This window comes from Diadema antillarum, unplaced genomic scaffold, assembly GCF_040938485.1.
Source record: "Diadema antillarum isolate AM-2024a unplaced genomic scaffold, OU_Dant_1.0 scf00000034, whole genome shotgun sequence".
NCBI lineage: Eukaryota > Metazoa > Echinodermata > Echinoidea > Diadematoida > Diadematidae > Diadema > Diadema antillarum.
Window position 1 is genome coordinate 292,388 of NW_027270923.1, and position 14,569 is coordinate 306,956.

Sequence of the window (14,569 nt, forward strand, 5' to 3'; positions counted from 1 at the left end):
AGACACACCATTGAACAGTTCACAGGATGCCTGTGTGAAGGGGTTCTGTCTCGAGTAAAATAAAATGATATACCCCTTTTTACATTTTGGTAGATGCTTTCTTTTTCTTCGCGATTGTTATATCCAGTGAAAAATACACGTGTAACATTGATGCGTATATCAGTGCAAAAATATCAATATCAACTCTATTCATTTTAAACATTACCTTTTAGGGATTGCCCTTTTTTGAAGCAGTTTAATACTGTAGACAGAAGAAAAAAATCGTGCTTGTATTATACCCTTTTCACGGCGCCACGATTCGTACAAGGGCAGCGGAGCGTGCGTATAATGTAGGGCCGGCGCAGCCGTGGGGGCCGTGGGGGCTCGGGCCCCCACACTTTTTGTGCACCATACAAAGGAATACATAAGGTGTCATCACTTTGTTAGCTCATGAAACCCGGAAGTGGGCCCCCACACTTTTGAAAACACTGCGCCGTTCCTGTTTAAATGTACGCATGCGCGTTTCATTCATCAAGTTGAAAGGTGCTCAGCGAAGTATGTGTTTCGTATTTACCATTATTGAGGTTAGAGTACAGTGTATATGGCATTCCAGTCCTGTGTCAGTGCGTATTGTATTACGATACCACCGGGTATATACGATAGCCGCGCATGAGCCCAACCCTTACTGTATACCGCGCACGTTAACGCAGAGCCTACCGTACACATTGCGCGGTATGATTGTATTGATAACTTAATCGATTTAGCAAGACTGGAACACTGTTTCTCATCGGGATTTTAAAGGATATATCACGAATTTATCAGTGACGCTGTGCTCGGTTCGATGTGTACTGCCACTGCCAATAACACACCTTCAGACATCCTAATAAGCTAGCAGCGACGCCACATTATATCGTTCTGTGCATTACGTAAGTAAATGGCTTCAATAATCTCGCTCCGTCAAACCACACAGCCTGATCGGATTTGTACGGAGCCCGTAAGGGGACATGACAAGAAATCGTTTTCCTAAGTCGTTCCTTCGACTTTTTACTTAGTCGTTCCCACGACTTACTAAGTCGTTCCTTCGACTTACGTAAGTCGTTCCCACTACTTACGGAGCCTAAGTCGTTCCCACGACTTACTAAATCGTTCCCTCGACTTATAAGTCGTTCCCTCGACTTTTAATACGTAAGTCGTTCCCTCGACTTACGTAAGTCGTTCCCTCGACTTACGTAAGTCGTTCCCACGACTTACTAAAAGTCGTTCCCTCGACTTACGTAAGTCGTTCCCACGACTTACTAAAAGTCGTTCCCTCGACTTACGTAAGTCGTTCCCTCGACTATAAGTATGTCGTTCCCTCGACTTACGTAAGTCGTAACCTCGACTTACTAAATTCATACATAAAAATGCTCCATAGCTCAATGTGTTGATTTTCTCCTGCGGTTGAGGTCTGTTGTGCGATCGCTGGGGATTCAAAACAGAGTAAGTTGAAAAATTGTCGATTTTGATCCCATTTATTGCTCATTTTGTCTTGTAATAAAAAGAGCAATTTCCTTAGACTTACTTTTTAGAAGAATTTCCGTGAAAATGAGAAACTTGTGTTTCCTAGAACTGACAAAGTTGTGGCCGTCGCGAACACTCTGTGGGCACACAGTTCATCAATAATAGTCCCACACATAGCTTTTTATGTTGGCATTTTTGTTGTTGCTTTGGTAAGCTCCTTTTTTCTGCTGCCAGGGCTCTATGTCTAGTATACAGTATAGTCAATTGATATAATCAATATCAACTAGACTTTCTTTAAGTATGAAAGTGTGAAAAGGATGTGAAAATAATGTTCATTGTCAAAAACCGCTACTTTCAAGCAGGATTCAGGAGCTATCGGTAGAGTGCTGGTGCATGGTGATCCGTGATTAAGTGCTACTGCTAGGCCTACGGCTACGCCTAAAGGATTACCTGGTACATACCGGTACCTAGCTAATTACATGCTACATGTACTACCATATACATAGGCCTACCCCACCCCCTTGGCTTCATTCCCCTCGTGTACATGTATAAAACTAGGCCCTACAGATCATGCTGTAGGCTAGTTACTTCGTAGTTATATTAGTGGGGTGGCTTAGTGAAATTATCGTGACACGGCGGACAAAAGCATGATTTTTTCACCAAAGGTACTTCATGATGTACCTTCTCAAAAAATAGGGTGCTCCAAGAAAATTGATGCTGGGAAGGAGGTCAGAGGTCAAAGGTCAATGACCTTTATTTGTGAAATAGGTTTTTTGGCTATTTCTCAGGTCAGGAATATCCAATCTGGATAAAATTTGGCAGGAAGAATATTGAGAACAAGTAAAATATTTTGATTGAATTTGGGGTGAATTTTCCAAAGGTCAAAGGTCAAAGGTCAATGAACTTTTTCTAAAAATCATGTTTTTGTTTATTTCTCCAGGTAGGAAGATTCAATTTTCACAAAATTTGATATGAACGTTGTATAGAAGGTACCAAGAGTATAAACCAGGGATCAAATATAATTGTTGATTTGTGCGTTGCCATGGCAACCAAAAACTAGGGTTTTTAATTGAAGTTAGTTAAAGGAGGCTATTTTCCAGTTTGGAAGAGATTCCATTTGAATAGGTACAACTGATCAACGAGATGTATAGAGGTTTGAAATACTTTTCATTAGTGTTAAGTGGTATGTTGCCATGGCAACTACATATATAGATTTTGGTTAAACTTAAAGGAGACTTCAAAACTTATGAATTTGAAGAGATTTCCATCAGGGTTGGTATAATTGATCAACAAAAAAGTCGCCAAACAAAGATTTGTCACCTTTATAGCATGTGGGTTGAGTGAATGCAGCAACAATAGTAGAACACATCAGTGAGAGTTTGAGGAAAATGGGACAATCCGTTCTAAAGTTATGAATTTTTGAAGTTTCTGCTCATGCAGTCGAGGCTGGATGAGAAGACTACTATACTTTGTAATGTCACAGTGTACAACGATATAAAGAATGAATAAAGAAAATTCAACATAAATTATTTTCGCTTACAAAAGGATACTCGACTTCTCTTTCAGAAGGCAGGGGGAATAATATTACCCTTGACATACGTCAGTAGCAAGTCAAAGAAACTATGTGAACTTTATTCAAAAAGTATGGTTTTGTGAAATTCTCATTTCATTTTCCTTAGAATGTGCGCATGTGACATCATACACTGTGGTAGTCTTTTCATCCAGCCGCGACTGTGCAGATACCTTAAAAAATCATAACTTTTGAACGGATTGTACGATTTTTTCCAAGCTTTCTGTGATGTGTCCTACTAATATTGTTGCATTCACTGAATCCACGTGCGCATGAAGGTGGACTTGTCCTTTAAGGACAGATTCTGAAAGAGCAGACTGTAAGCTTTAAAATGATGTATCACACAATTCAAAGGGATTCCCCTAACCTATCTAAATAATAATACCGGTATTGGAAAGAAAGCACACACTCTGGATAAGTATGAACTGAGAAAAGAGGCTGCATTGTCTATTTTAGCGTTTAATCTTTACCAAGCTGTCTCATGTCATTATGTTCATCTTTTCTTCCCCCCTCCAATTTTCATTTGAGTTTGTAATTATTAATTTTTGATGATAAGAACGATGCCACAAGGCATTGTTTCTTAAAAATGCTTCAACTGCTCCTTCAGGTCCAAAATCTACATCAATATATATTATTTTCCTGATCTCCTCAACATTTTCCAAAAATAAAGCATACACCTTTTATGCATTGAGTCCTCCTTTTTGTGGATAATTAAAGGCAAAAACCCAAAATTAGTGCTTGAAAATTATTCTTAAGTGTGAGTTACGGATAGAAAGAACCTCTGTAAAAAAAAAATGAATCTGTATAATCAATGTTAAGTATTGTTAATAACACAAAATGTGAACAATATTTCTATGATAACATGTTTCCAGACTAAACCGTCCGCATTTATGCTTTAATGAGAAAAATACTGATATCTCTTTATGTTTGCTTTGATTGCAAAAACTGTATATGGTAGGATGTCTTGTGATACAACAGGGGGGCATTTCATGAAGCAGTTTGGTCAGATATTTTTCTGACAAACTGTTACAAACTACAGAAATCCTTGCATCTGATTGGCAGAAAGCAAATTTGTCCGACAACTTGTCGGACAAAATGCTTCATGAAATGCCCCAAGACCTACACATATTATGCATAAAATGTGATATCCTGAACATTTTTTTTAAGTCACTCTCCCAAAAGTGTATATATAGGACCTTTAAGTTTTTTCTTGTGTTTGTTCCTGGCAGATTACTAGTACACAAATGCTCCAATCCATGATGACCTAACGGAAATTAAGGAAATTAAAATGAATATACTGAAAACCAAAACTACAGATACTAATAACTTACTTCATTCTTCTCTCCCCACCCCACCCCTTCTTTTTGGTTTCTTGATATACTAGTAGATCTAGCTGACTTTGATAATTGTCATTATGTAACATCGTCTTCAATGGACAAGGCGATAAAACTTAACAATCATTTCATTATGCTGCTGGACTAATGGGGTTAGTTGAACTATATTGTTTTTAATGTACTATACTTTTTCCTCCTATCAATCACATGTATTTTGGGTGGAATGTATTTTGACATAAAGCATCATAGAATCAACCGCCTTTGGGGTCTGGAATTTTGTCATATTATATTGTGATTTAGATTCTGCTCTATGCCGATTTTGTTTTATTTCTATCAACTTTTTAAACTTCCCCATAGACTTTGTTCACCAGCCAACTACATCCCACCCTCTTTGGATAATGTGAACCAATCAAACATTGCTTTTACTTTTTAATAACATGTCTATACATAGCTATCAGACCAAAAATATTCAAACCGCTTTAAGTCTTTATGAGTGAAATTACAAATATCTATATATTTTTAAGAATATTCAAATTGTCTAAATTCAACTTCATCTATGAAAACAGACTTTTAACCTTTTTAAACATTTGAATAACCCCCATAAGAAATAAGAAACATATAAAGAGGGGAGGTGCGGACTATTAAAATTGCTTACGGGAACCAGGTAATCCCTGCGCTAAACCTATGGAATTCACACAATCTTGGAGGAAACGGGTTAAATTTGTTAGGAAATATGTAGGGCAATACCCAAAACCTTAAGTTCTCAATGGAATATGCAGCTCTTCTACTGGTAAACTAGTAGTTCTGGGGGAAAAAAATGAACTGTGACATAGTCCTACACCTGGCTCAGTCATTGCCCAAGATTTAAAGTATCTGAGCCAGAGTCACATGTCACTCTTTGCCATTTCTCTACAGGAGGTAGACAGTACTAAAAAAAAATCCTTTACCAGAAATTATATGAAATTATTTAATGAAAAGGTGCTTAAGAAAACTGGACTATTCCAACACACCTCCCTCAGGTCTACAACACAGACTAACCACCTGTTACCATAGGAAAACCAGTAAAAATGGTGTATTACTGTAAACATGCACATAATATGTCGTATTATGGGTCTGAATTTTAAGACTAGCAACCATGTACATTGCATTGCATTGTACAGAAACCTGGCGAATGCCCTGTGTATAGTCTTTGAATTCAGACATTATTGTTATGTACAAATTAAGGGCATTTTCTCATTTTTTCTGTCAGCGGATTTCTTGGAGCACCCCCTAATTTTGATCCTCATATATGTACAAATGTCTGAGGAAAAAATGACACTTTTGTCCGGCGTGTCACGATTATCAGTATATTTGTCACTAAGCCACCCCACTATATACTGTTCATGCGACACGAAAGCTTGCCCAATTTAGTGTTGACTTGCTGGATCAATGAAAAGCTAGGACTTACAATGAACAAAGGCCAAGTACATTTGTTTTGTTTTGTTTTTTTTTTTTGGGGGGGGGGGAGGTGGGGGGGGGGGGAAGGGAAGAGAAATTGAACCATATCCATAGCAAGTAGCTGAAAGTGATCAGAGATGAAATGATGGTACTGTAGTGCCTGTAAAACCTTAAGTTTTGTAATACAATGTGTAGGTCTATAGCCACCAGACATTTCAGACAAGAAGCGTACGATAGGATCAGCAAACTGACTGTAGGATATCCAAGGAAAAATATTTATCAGTGCTTTTGTTGAAAACAAGTGGTTGAAGGGGTATTTGAAAGCTACAATGGCCTGGAATTTACTTGATGGAGTCATAGATACACGTATGAGTACAACAAACTGACTTCTTTATGCTCTTTTGCTTGTGGAAAGAACAAATAGTCCTTGCTAAAATGCATTAAAACAAATGGTATTATGGACACTTACCAATTTGATACCAGAGTTTGCATATCGGGTAGTAGGCCTACTCTACTACTTTCAATAAAAGGTGTGTGCCACCGTATACAGTGAACTCCCGTTATAATGAGTTCGGTTACGAGGAACCGCTTTTAACGAGGTGATCGCGTCGGTGACAGGGGACGGTCCCGTTTTCCTTTGCATGCAAACCTATGGCAGAACGAATCGGTTATAACGAGTTCGGTTATAACGAGATTCCGGTTTTAACGAGGACAATTTCGGTGCATCATGATAAAGAAAAACATAAGCAATTTGATCGGATATAACGAGGTTCCATTTCTTGACTAAATTGTCGCTTTCAAACACGCGACAAACGAAACATTGAAAACCGAATTCACGCTATCCACGTCTTTTTCCCGTTTTGCAGAGAACCGTTCCTTCCATTTTTTCTTCTAAACCACGCAATAAGACACAAGAATGCCTTCCGATGTTCCTACTGAATTATTAAACATAATCATTCGATTTTCTTTTTCGCGAGCGTGACGCGGCGAAAAAACAAAGATAACGCATTCAAAAACTTTTCATGTAGCGACACTTGTGGCAAAAAATGGACAATTATAATAAGTGTGCAACTCATCATTAAATCCTTTCTATTTTTAGTTCCGAATTCCAGTTCCTTTGCTGGTTAGCAAATATGAGTGTGTATGATTATAAAGCCGAAATAATTAATAAGATCATCGCGATCCCGCCGAGTGACAGTAGCGTAAAATTACTAAAAATTTTTGAATAACGCATGTTAACCTACGTGGAATCGGTGTTCAGAAAAAGAAACAAACGCATTTATTTAGTATTTAGTATTTAGTATTTAGTATTTATCTGATAATTTATGAGTGTGTAATGATTGAAGCCAAAATAACTGATGAAATCATCGCAATCTCGCCGGGTGACCGTAGCGTAAAAGATAGTAGTTGAATAACTTAATCGGTTTTCGGAAATAGAAACAAACGCATTTAATAGTTCAAGAACGGAATCGATGTACAAATCGCGAAAAGATTTTCGGAAGAAAATAAAGAATGCATTTTTAATCCCTTCGGGCGCAACGATCATAAATTTTATGAAATTACAGCCGAAATGATTCATGAAATTATCGCATTCCCGATGGGCACTAACAGCGTAAAATACCTCGCAAGTTAACGGTAAACAACGCATGTATGTTACCCTGAAATCATCGCGACCTCGCCAGGTGAAAGTAGCATAAAAAAGTTGAATGACGCATGTTAACCTAAATCAGAAAAAGAAACCAACGCATTTATTAGTTTGAATAGATCTGGGTTTGTTCATTATTACAATTTTAACACTGCACTTCACAAAGAAGATTTTTCTTTCTTTCAGAAAGGTCTACCAGGTAAAGATTTGCGTATAAAGGATCACAACCTTCCACATTCAATCCTGTCGCATATTTTCCAAGAACGGATGTACAAAACGCGAAGAGATTTTTGGGAAGAAAATAAAGAACGCATATTTCATCCCTTCGGGCGCAACGATCATGTTGTACAAGATAACAGCCGAAATGATTCATTAAATCATCGCATTCCCGCTGGGCACTATAAGCGTAAAAATACCTCGCAAGTTACGGTAAACAAGGCCTGTATGTTACTCTATCTGCGCTGGTGTTTAGAAAAACTTCACAAACAAGAATTATTAACACAATTAAGATTTAACTCATTTCAGCCCCTACTTTTTCGTCTAATTCACAAATAATTTCTCTTTATTCTCTCAATAATGATGATCCATAATTGTGTAATAACAACGCAAAGGATGTCCTTAGGTTTCATTTATGGGTATATGATGTCGTGCTTATGTTTTTCTTTGTTTTTGATGCGTACGGATATAACAAGGTACCGGTTATAACGAGGTGATATCGCCGGTCCCACGGACCTCGTTATAACGGGGTTTCACTGTAGTGTAGTTGTATGTAGACCTACTCAAGCCCCTTTGCGATGTGATGACCCTAATCATGCACAGACATCAGCGAACGATCGTTACTTGACTGCAGTCCTTACACGGTGTCCCCTCCTTTTTCCTCTCTTTTTTTTCTTTTTGAAAAAGAATATCTTCATTCGTTCTACGCCAACGTGGCGAGACGGTATAGGTACTTCGGCGTGTCCTTCAGCTGCATAATGAATGTAAAGTCACGACGCGAATAATTAAAGACCGACTGCACTTTGAATTAAACACGGGTGACCTCAGCATGGCTGTAATGTCTTACTGCGCCGTCTTATTCACGAAATAATGACCCAAACCCTTGTAGGTAATCCGAACTTAAAAGCCCCTACTCACATTCGCTAATCAAGGCAAAAGATTTGCGAAACGGCTTGAATTTTTAAGCCTCGATTTAAATGTGACCTGATATTAAGTCTCATTCAGCAGCGGGTCACGTGACTTACCGTTTACGAACCATAAAAATACTACAATAAATGAATGGGATAACAACAACAACATAGAAAAACAATAATTAGGCCTACGCTTTAGTCACCGCGGGTTAAAATTTAGAAGGCAATGAATATTTTACCAGCTCATATGCAAAGTATACTCGCTGTGTTGAGTCATACATCAAAGTAAAACGGATTACTGAATACATGTACTCGTCTTTTTTATTGGAAAGCTGGAAAACTTCATTCGCAAAAGAATCACGAATTATCTTTACCATCGACTCACGGGTAGGCCTAAGTGATGACTTATAACGGCCTTTAATAAATCATGACGTCATAATCATTTAGCCCACAGCTCCTTCGCAACAGTCATATCTTACATCATGTCTTTTTTTTTTGGGGGGGGGGGAGGGGAGGGATCATGCTGCTATATCCATCTAAAAGAAAGTGAGTTGATGTGCACTTCATAGGCAAGTTCGAGTGATAAGAAAGTCACACTATCAGCTTCATGTCATATTTGACGCGAGGCATAGCCTATTATTATATAAATTCCATATATAATATATACGATTAAAAGAAAAATGAACATTTCAGCGGATGAGGAAGTGCTAAGGCAGTTGCGGGTTAGGACGATTAAAGAGAGGAAAGCACAGGCAATAATGGACATAACAACCGCCTGTCACTTCCCCCTTGTCATCAACGCAAATGTTGTCTTTTACCCTCGTCGACAATGCACCTGTGCCCTATAGGCCTATCGGGTATTCTGCAAAAACACACACACAAAAAAAGGAAGAAAGTGGCACTCGATCACCTAACCATAAAATTTTAACAGTTTTCCATTGAAAATAAGTCACGTTCTACATTTGGAACGTTTGGAAGTCGCCCTAAGAATATCAAGCGAAATGTAAAGTTTTTGATTTGCTTTCTTTTCACGCTGTGTTTTCAGAAACTCGGTAGCTATGAGCTGAAATATGACGCGAGCAATGCTGATAGTGATACCGAATACTGCCGCCTAGAAGAAGGGGGTATATCTAGCGCTAGTAGCCTCACATCTGCCAGTAATTATTCTTAAGAGGCACTGAAGTAAAAGATACATGAATGAGTCGATGTCTCTTATGTTTCATATCTAAATTATTTACCTTGTTTCACCTTGTTCTGGATAATGTGCAGGGGGGGGGGGGGGGTTAGCTCAGAGGTCCTTAAAGGAAGACTCGTGGTTTCATCAGTCACAGCTTGCTTTTGTTTCTGAATCTATGCCGAAACAAACCAAATTCCCATTAAAGCCCCAAAGAAAGTGTGTTTAGAGGTTCGTAAAGAGGACATGTCCTTGATTCCCCATCATAAAACACATGGAGCTAGTGGCTGTAACCATAATGGTATGGCAGGCCCGTAACTATGTCTATAGAGGGGGACGGGACGGGACCCTCCCCCATGGCAAAAAAAAAAAAAAAAAAAAAAAATGAAAGGGGGCTTGTAGTGCCACCAGAAAATTGTGGTGAAGCCTTTTTTTCTTTGCCTGTCAGCTGATTAAACTCGGAAGTGGTCAAGTTTCTCTCATTCTGAGCCCCCCACTTAAAAATCCTAGTTACGGACCTGTATGGCATTATCTTTTGACAAGTTTTTCAATCTTTTATTTTTTTTTCACTAACTTGATGCAACAAAAAAGAGTGATGGGGTTTCGGCTAGTTTATTAAATTTACAGAATTAGGTTTAGGTGTGAAACCTATAAGGATCTGGGCGAGTATTTTGGGGCCGGGTTCGGGTCCGAGTACATGTATCACACAGGTAAGCCAGTGAATCCCGGAATTCCTTTCCACATGGCCTACTCTGCTATGCAGTTTGCCGTTAAATTAGCCGGACCTCAGCTGGCTTACCAGCGGGACAGCCCTACATACGAACCATACCCCCACCCCATCCCCATCTCGATCACGGGCGTCGAGCTATGGTATTGAGTCTGGTCTTGTGGATCGTCTGATCACGGTCAATGAGGTACTTAGTCTGCACAGCTCAGTGTAATGTGTTGATCGAAACTCTCGAGAGCAATAATGATACTAGTCTCTCAACAGTTTGCTAGAAATATGAATACAACTTTTGATAAAGCTAGGATGCTGATGAACACGACAGACGTTTAAAATGTCCTCCGCTTTTCTCCCCTTTCCAAATCGATATTGTGGAATAGCTAGTATAATAATTATTATAGTCGTGACTAAACGGAACAACACGGATCACAAACTGCACTGCCAAGTAAACGAACACACAGTGGATTAGTGGTGGTAGATTACAGAATGTTAAACAGATAAGGGATATCAAACAAACTCACCAATTCAGGGTCGTTTTACTATATATTCCTGCGCAATGGTCTTTATGGTGGCGTATATATATATTCATGAGTATGAGTGCCAGTATGGGTCAGGATTGTTTCTGCTTGTCGGCAAGCTGAAAATGCAAAAATGATTTTAGTCATGTCGTCACGATTACCGCGTTTGTTTTTCCTCCTTGCTTCGACTGACACAACTTTAGTTCTTTTCGAGACACAACCTCCAACACGGAAGCACAGATAACCCGCAAGTGCCAGACACTACTACTGTTAGCAGACTTCGCATGGACTCATAGATCGTGCGCCATCTAGAAAGTGGCGGCCGTTGGGTCAGGATTGTTTCTGCTTGTCGGCAAGCTGAAAATGCAAAAATGATTTTAGTGCGTGTACTGAGGACGTGTTGTATTCGCGCTTGGAAACGAGCTCATAAGCACATTGCACTATTCAAGGCCATTTGCCTGCTCCTTTTTCATACTGGCACTCATACTGGTATCGATCAGTTTACTTTTTCCTCAGGCTCGACCTTTTTTTTTTCTTTTTTTCTTTTTTTTTTCTACCGGCCTTTTTTTTTTTCGTTACCCTGAGCTCGTGGTCAATAGTCACAGTAATACTATTCGTGTCAAGGCGTGTCCTTGATTACAAATCTACGTCCAAGGTCAAGAGACGAGTCAATTATAAACACACATACACTAAAAACACCATCTTTAACAAGAATAGTAATAACCACAATAACAACAACATAAAATTATGGCATCTCCCAATAAGAGCTCTTATAGTGGTTGTTTAAAGAGGAAATCCACCCCAAAAATAAATAAACTTCAAAAGAAAGAGAAAAATATTCTCTACAGAATTATACCAAAAAAATGACAAAAGTGGGATAAGAAGTAAGGAAGAAATTACATTTTGAAATGTCACGGCTTTTCTTTTTCGGAAAACATTAGATTTCTTTACCAGTTCTTGTAAATATTTAAGTGGGCGAGTTGATGATGTCGTGCAGCCTCACAATTTTAATGAAAGTTTTTGGGGTTTTTTTTCATGAAATCGGGGAAAAAATTGTGTGTTGTTTTTTTTTTTTTTGTTAATGCAAGTAAAAGCATGCTCTCATACCACGATATATCGTTAACATTTTTTTCTTTTCAATTTTGGGTAGTTTTAAGACAAGTTTTATATTCATACAGCTGAAGTATGAGATTTTTTTTTTTTGTCATTTCTGTATATGAAATGAATAAGAAGTTATGACAGCATGACACTATCAACTTGCTCATTTGAGTATTCATGGGCAAGGAATGTTTTCCGAAAAAAATTGAAATGTCAATATTTTATATCTTCCCTATTTCCAATTTGATTTTCGTCATTCTTTTATCGTTCTGTAGGGAATGTTTTTTTTTCTCTCTCTTTCTTTTGAAGTTTATTCATTTCTGGGGTGACTTTCCTCTTCAAACAAGTAATTTATCTGAAGAGGAAACGTGAACTCAACTAATCTGTAAAGTAATTATTGTTTTACAGATTAGTTGAGTTCACGTGGACATAGTATGAATTAAAGGGAAACACCACCATAATTTTATGTTAAAAGTGACTTTGACGCATGAATCAAGACATTGGTCACAATCACGCATGTAGATTAGATTAGACAACGATGTCACTGGCTCATTAGTATAATCATATTATGATTAGTAATAAAAATCATTTCATCAAAGATAATATAGGTGCTTTTGTCAGCATTTTAGAAATACGTTCCTCTGCCTTTACAAAAAAAAAAGTCACAATGTGCTAACTCATCTCAACTCTGTAAATTGATTTCGTCTTTACTATCACTTGAATTCATGTAAAAAATTATTTTATTGTATATGAACTGAGAAAAGTACCGTTTAACATAATTTTTAAGTTGTCTTTGATACCAACAGCGCTCAGGACTATTGTACTCTAGCTTTATTCGTCAGTGTGTATATGAGTGTGCGTTGTGGGTGTGTGGAAACCTTGCACTGCATACAATTTATGTAGGAGTTTGAATGCAAAAATCATATGATATCACGTGTGTTTGTGTGTGTGTGTGTGTGTGTGTACATGTATATTATAATATGAAATAGCTGAAATCGTACCATTTTGAACTTCAAAGACACCACAGTCACACTGTACAGACCCAGAAAGTTTATACAAGTATACAAACAGGAGAATGTAAAAGAAATGAAGAAAGAGTGAATTTCACAAAAAAAACATCAACACAAGGATGAAAAGAGGACAAAGAAGAAAGAGACGAAACAAAAAAGGAGACGAAGTCAGGAGAAGAAGACGAAAATGATACTGAAAAAGAAAAGATCCTGAAAAGAAAACCAGAATAAAAGACGAATATTGCCCCAAAAGACTTTACAAGACACGTAATTTAGTAAAAAGTTTACAGTTTAATAAATCTATGATAACATTAATGACATGTGAAGTGCACCAGACAATAATTTGCCCTCCAGTCTGTTGAGAATTTTACCATCATCACCAGGGAGGGCGCTATGCAGAAATACAACAACACGCAGCGCCATCTGAGCTCATTCTTGCCCCAGCCTCTCGAGGTCTTTTACGACGAGGTCAAGATAAATCAACATCTGCAGTTATCAATTTCCAAGTTTTCTTTTCACACGGAGGAATTCATCAAGTGTTTACCTACATGTCACATAACATTGGCGTATGATCAGAAAATTTCATCTCATTCGGACAATTCAACACACATATAAATGCCAAAGTATAAAGTTGGGAAACGAAACATTATATAAAATACATATATTGCAAAACTTCGTTTTTCGTTTGCGATCACAGATGAAAGAAAAGCAAAATCAGAACCACACAACACAGACAAGTTAAGTCCTCAAAAAGATGTGTGCAAAATAACTCGAGTAACAAAATAACAATTCTGACGTCAACGTCAATTTGATACGCAAAACAGAAGAATAATTATGGTACTTCTCTTAAATCACAGTATTGATTCTCTTTAAGAGCACAATGATCTCATCACTGTTATATTATTGTTCGAAATTGTCATCGTCTGTCAAGCAATTTGCGAGTCTACAGGCACACTTGGGATATCAGAAATGTTGAACAATGAGCCCTTTAGAGCAAAATGTAGCCAGTTTTGTTGTTGTTTTTTCTCGAGGTGGTATTTTGCTGTACAAGTTACTCTTGGCTTTTTTTTTTCAGATATGTCTTCACCATGAAATTATGATACAGATGTATTAAAAATCCAACTTTTGATAATGAAATATCTTACGACGATGACCTGTCAAGAAAATTAATATAATTATTGTATGTTGACTATGATATGGGCATACGATCCCGAACGGTACAGTGTAAGAGAGAAAAATTCGGCAGAAATAGTTTTCCACATTAAACCGAGTTCACATCGACGCACAAGGTCAGAACATTTACGGTGGGGACAAACAATTTCATTGAACATTATCATGATTATAATTCAATTAACAATATTGTCACGGCAACATGAGACTGCCTTTATCAAGCTTAGTGCTAAACGTCACAGAAGCGCAACCATTTTGTATGTGTGTGTGTATGTGTGTGTGT

At 37.8% G+C, this 14,569-nt stretch overlaps 1 protein-coding gene across 1 annotated transcript in view; it reads right to left on the reverse strand.

The window, feature by feature from the left end:
* LOC139743595 (integrin beta-1-like) overlaps positions 1-11,212 on the reverse strand; it is a 159,792-nt gene extending 148,580 nt beyond the window's left edge. Inside the window, exon 1 of the mRNA XM_071654080.1 lies at positions 11,012-11,212. The gene's annotated coding sequence lies outside the window, so the exon portion shown is untranslated. The remainder of the gene's footprint in view (positions 1-11,011) is intronic.
* Positions 11,213-14,569: the final 3,357 nt, after the last annotated feature.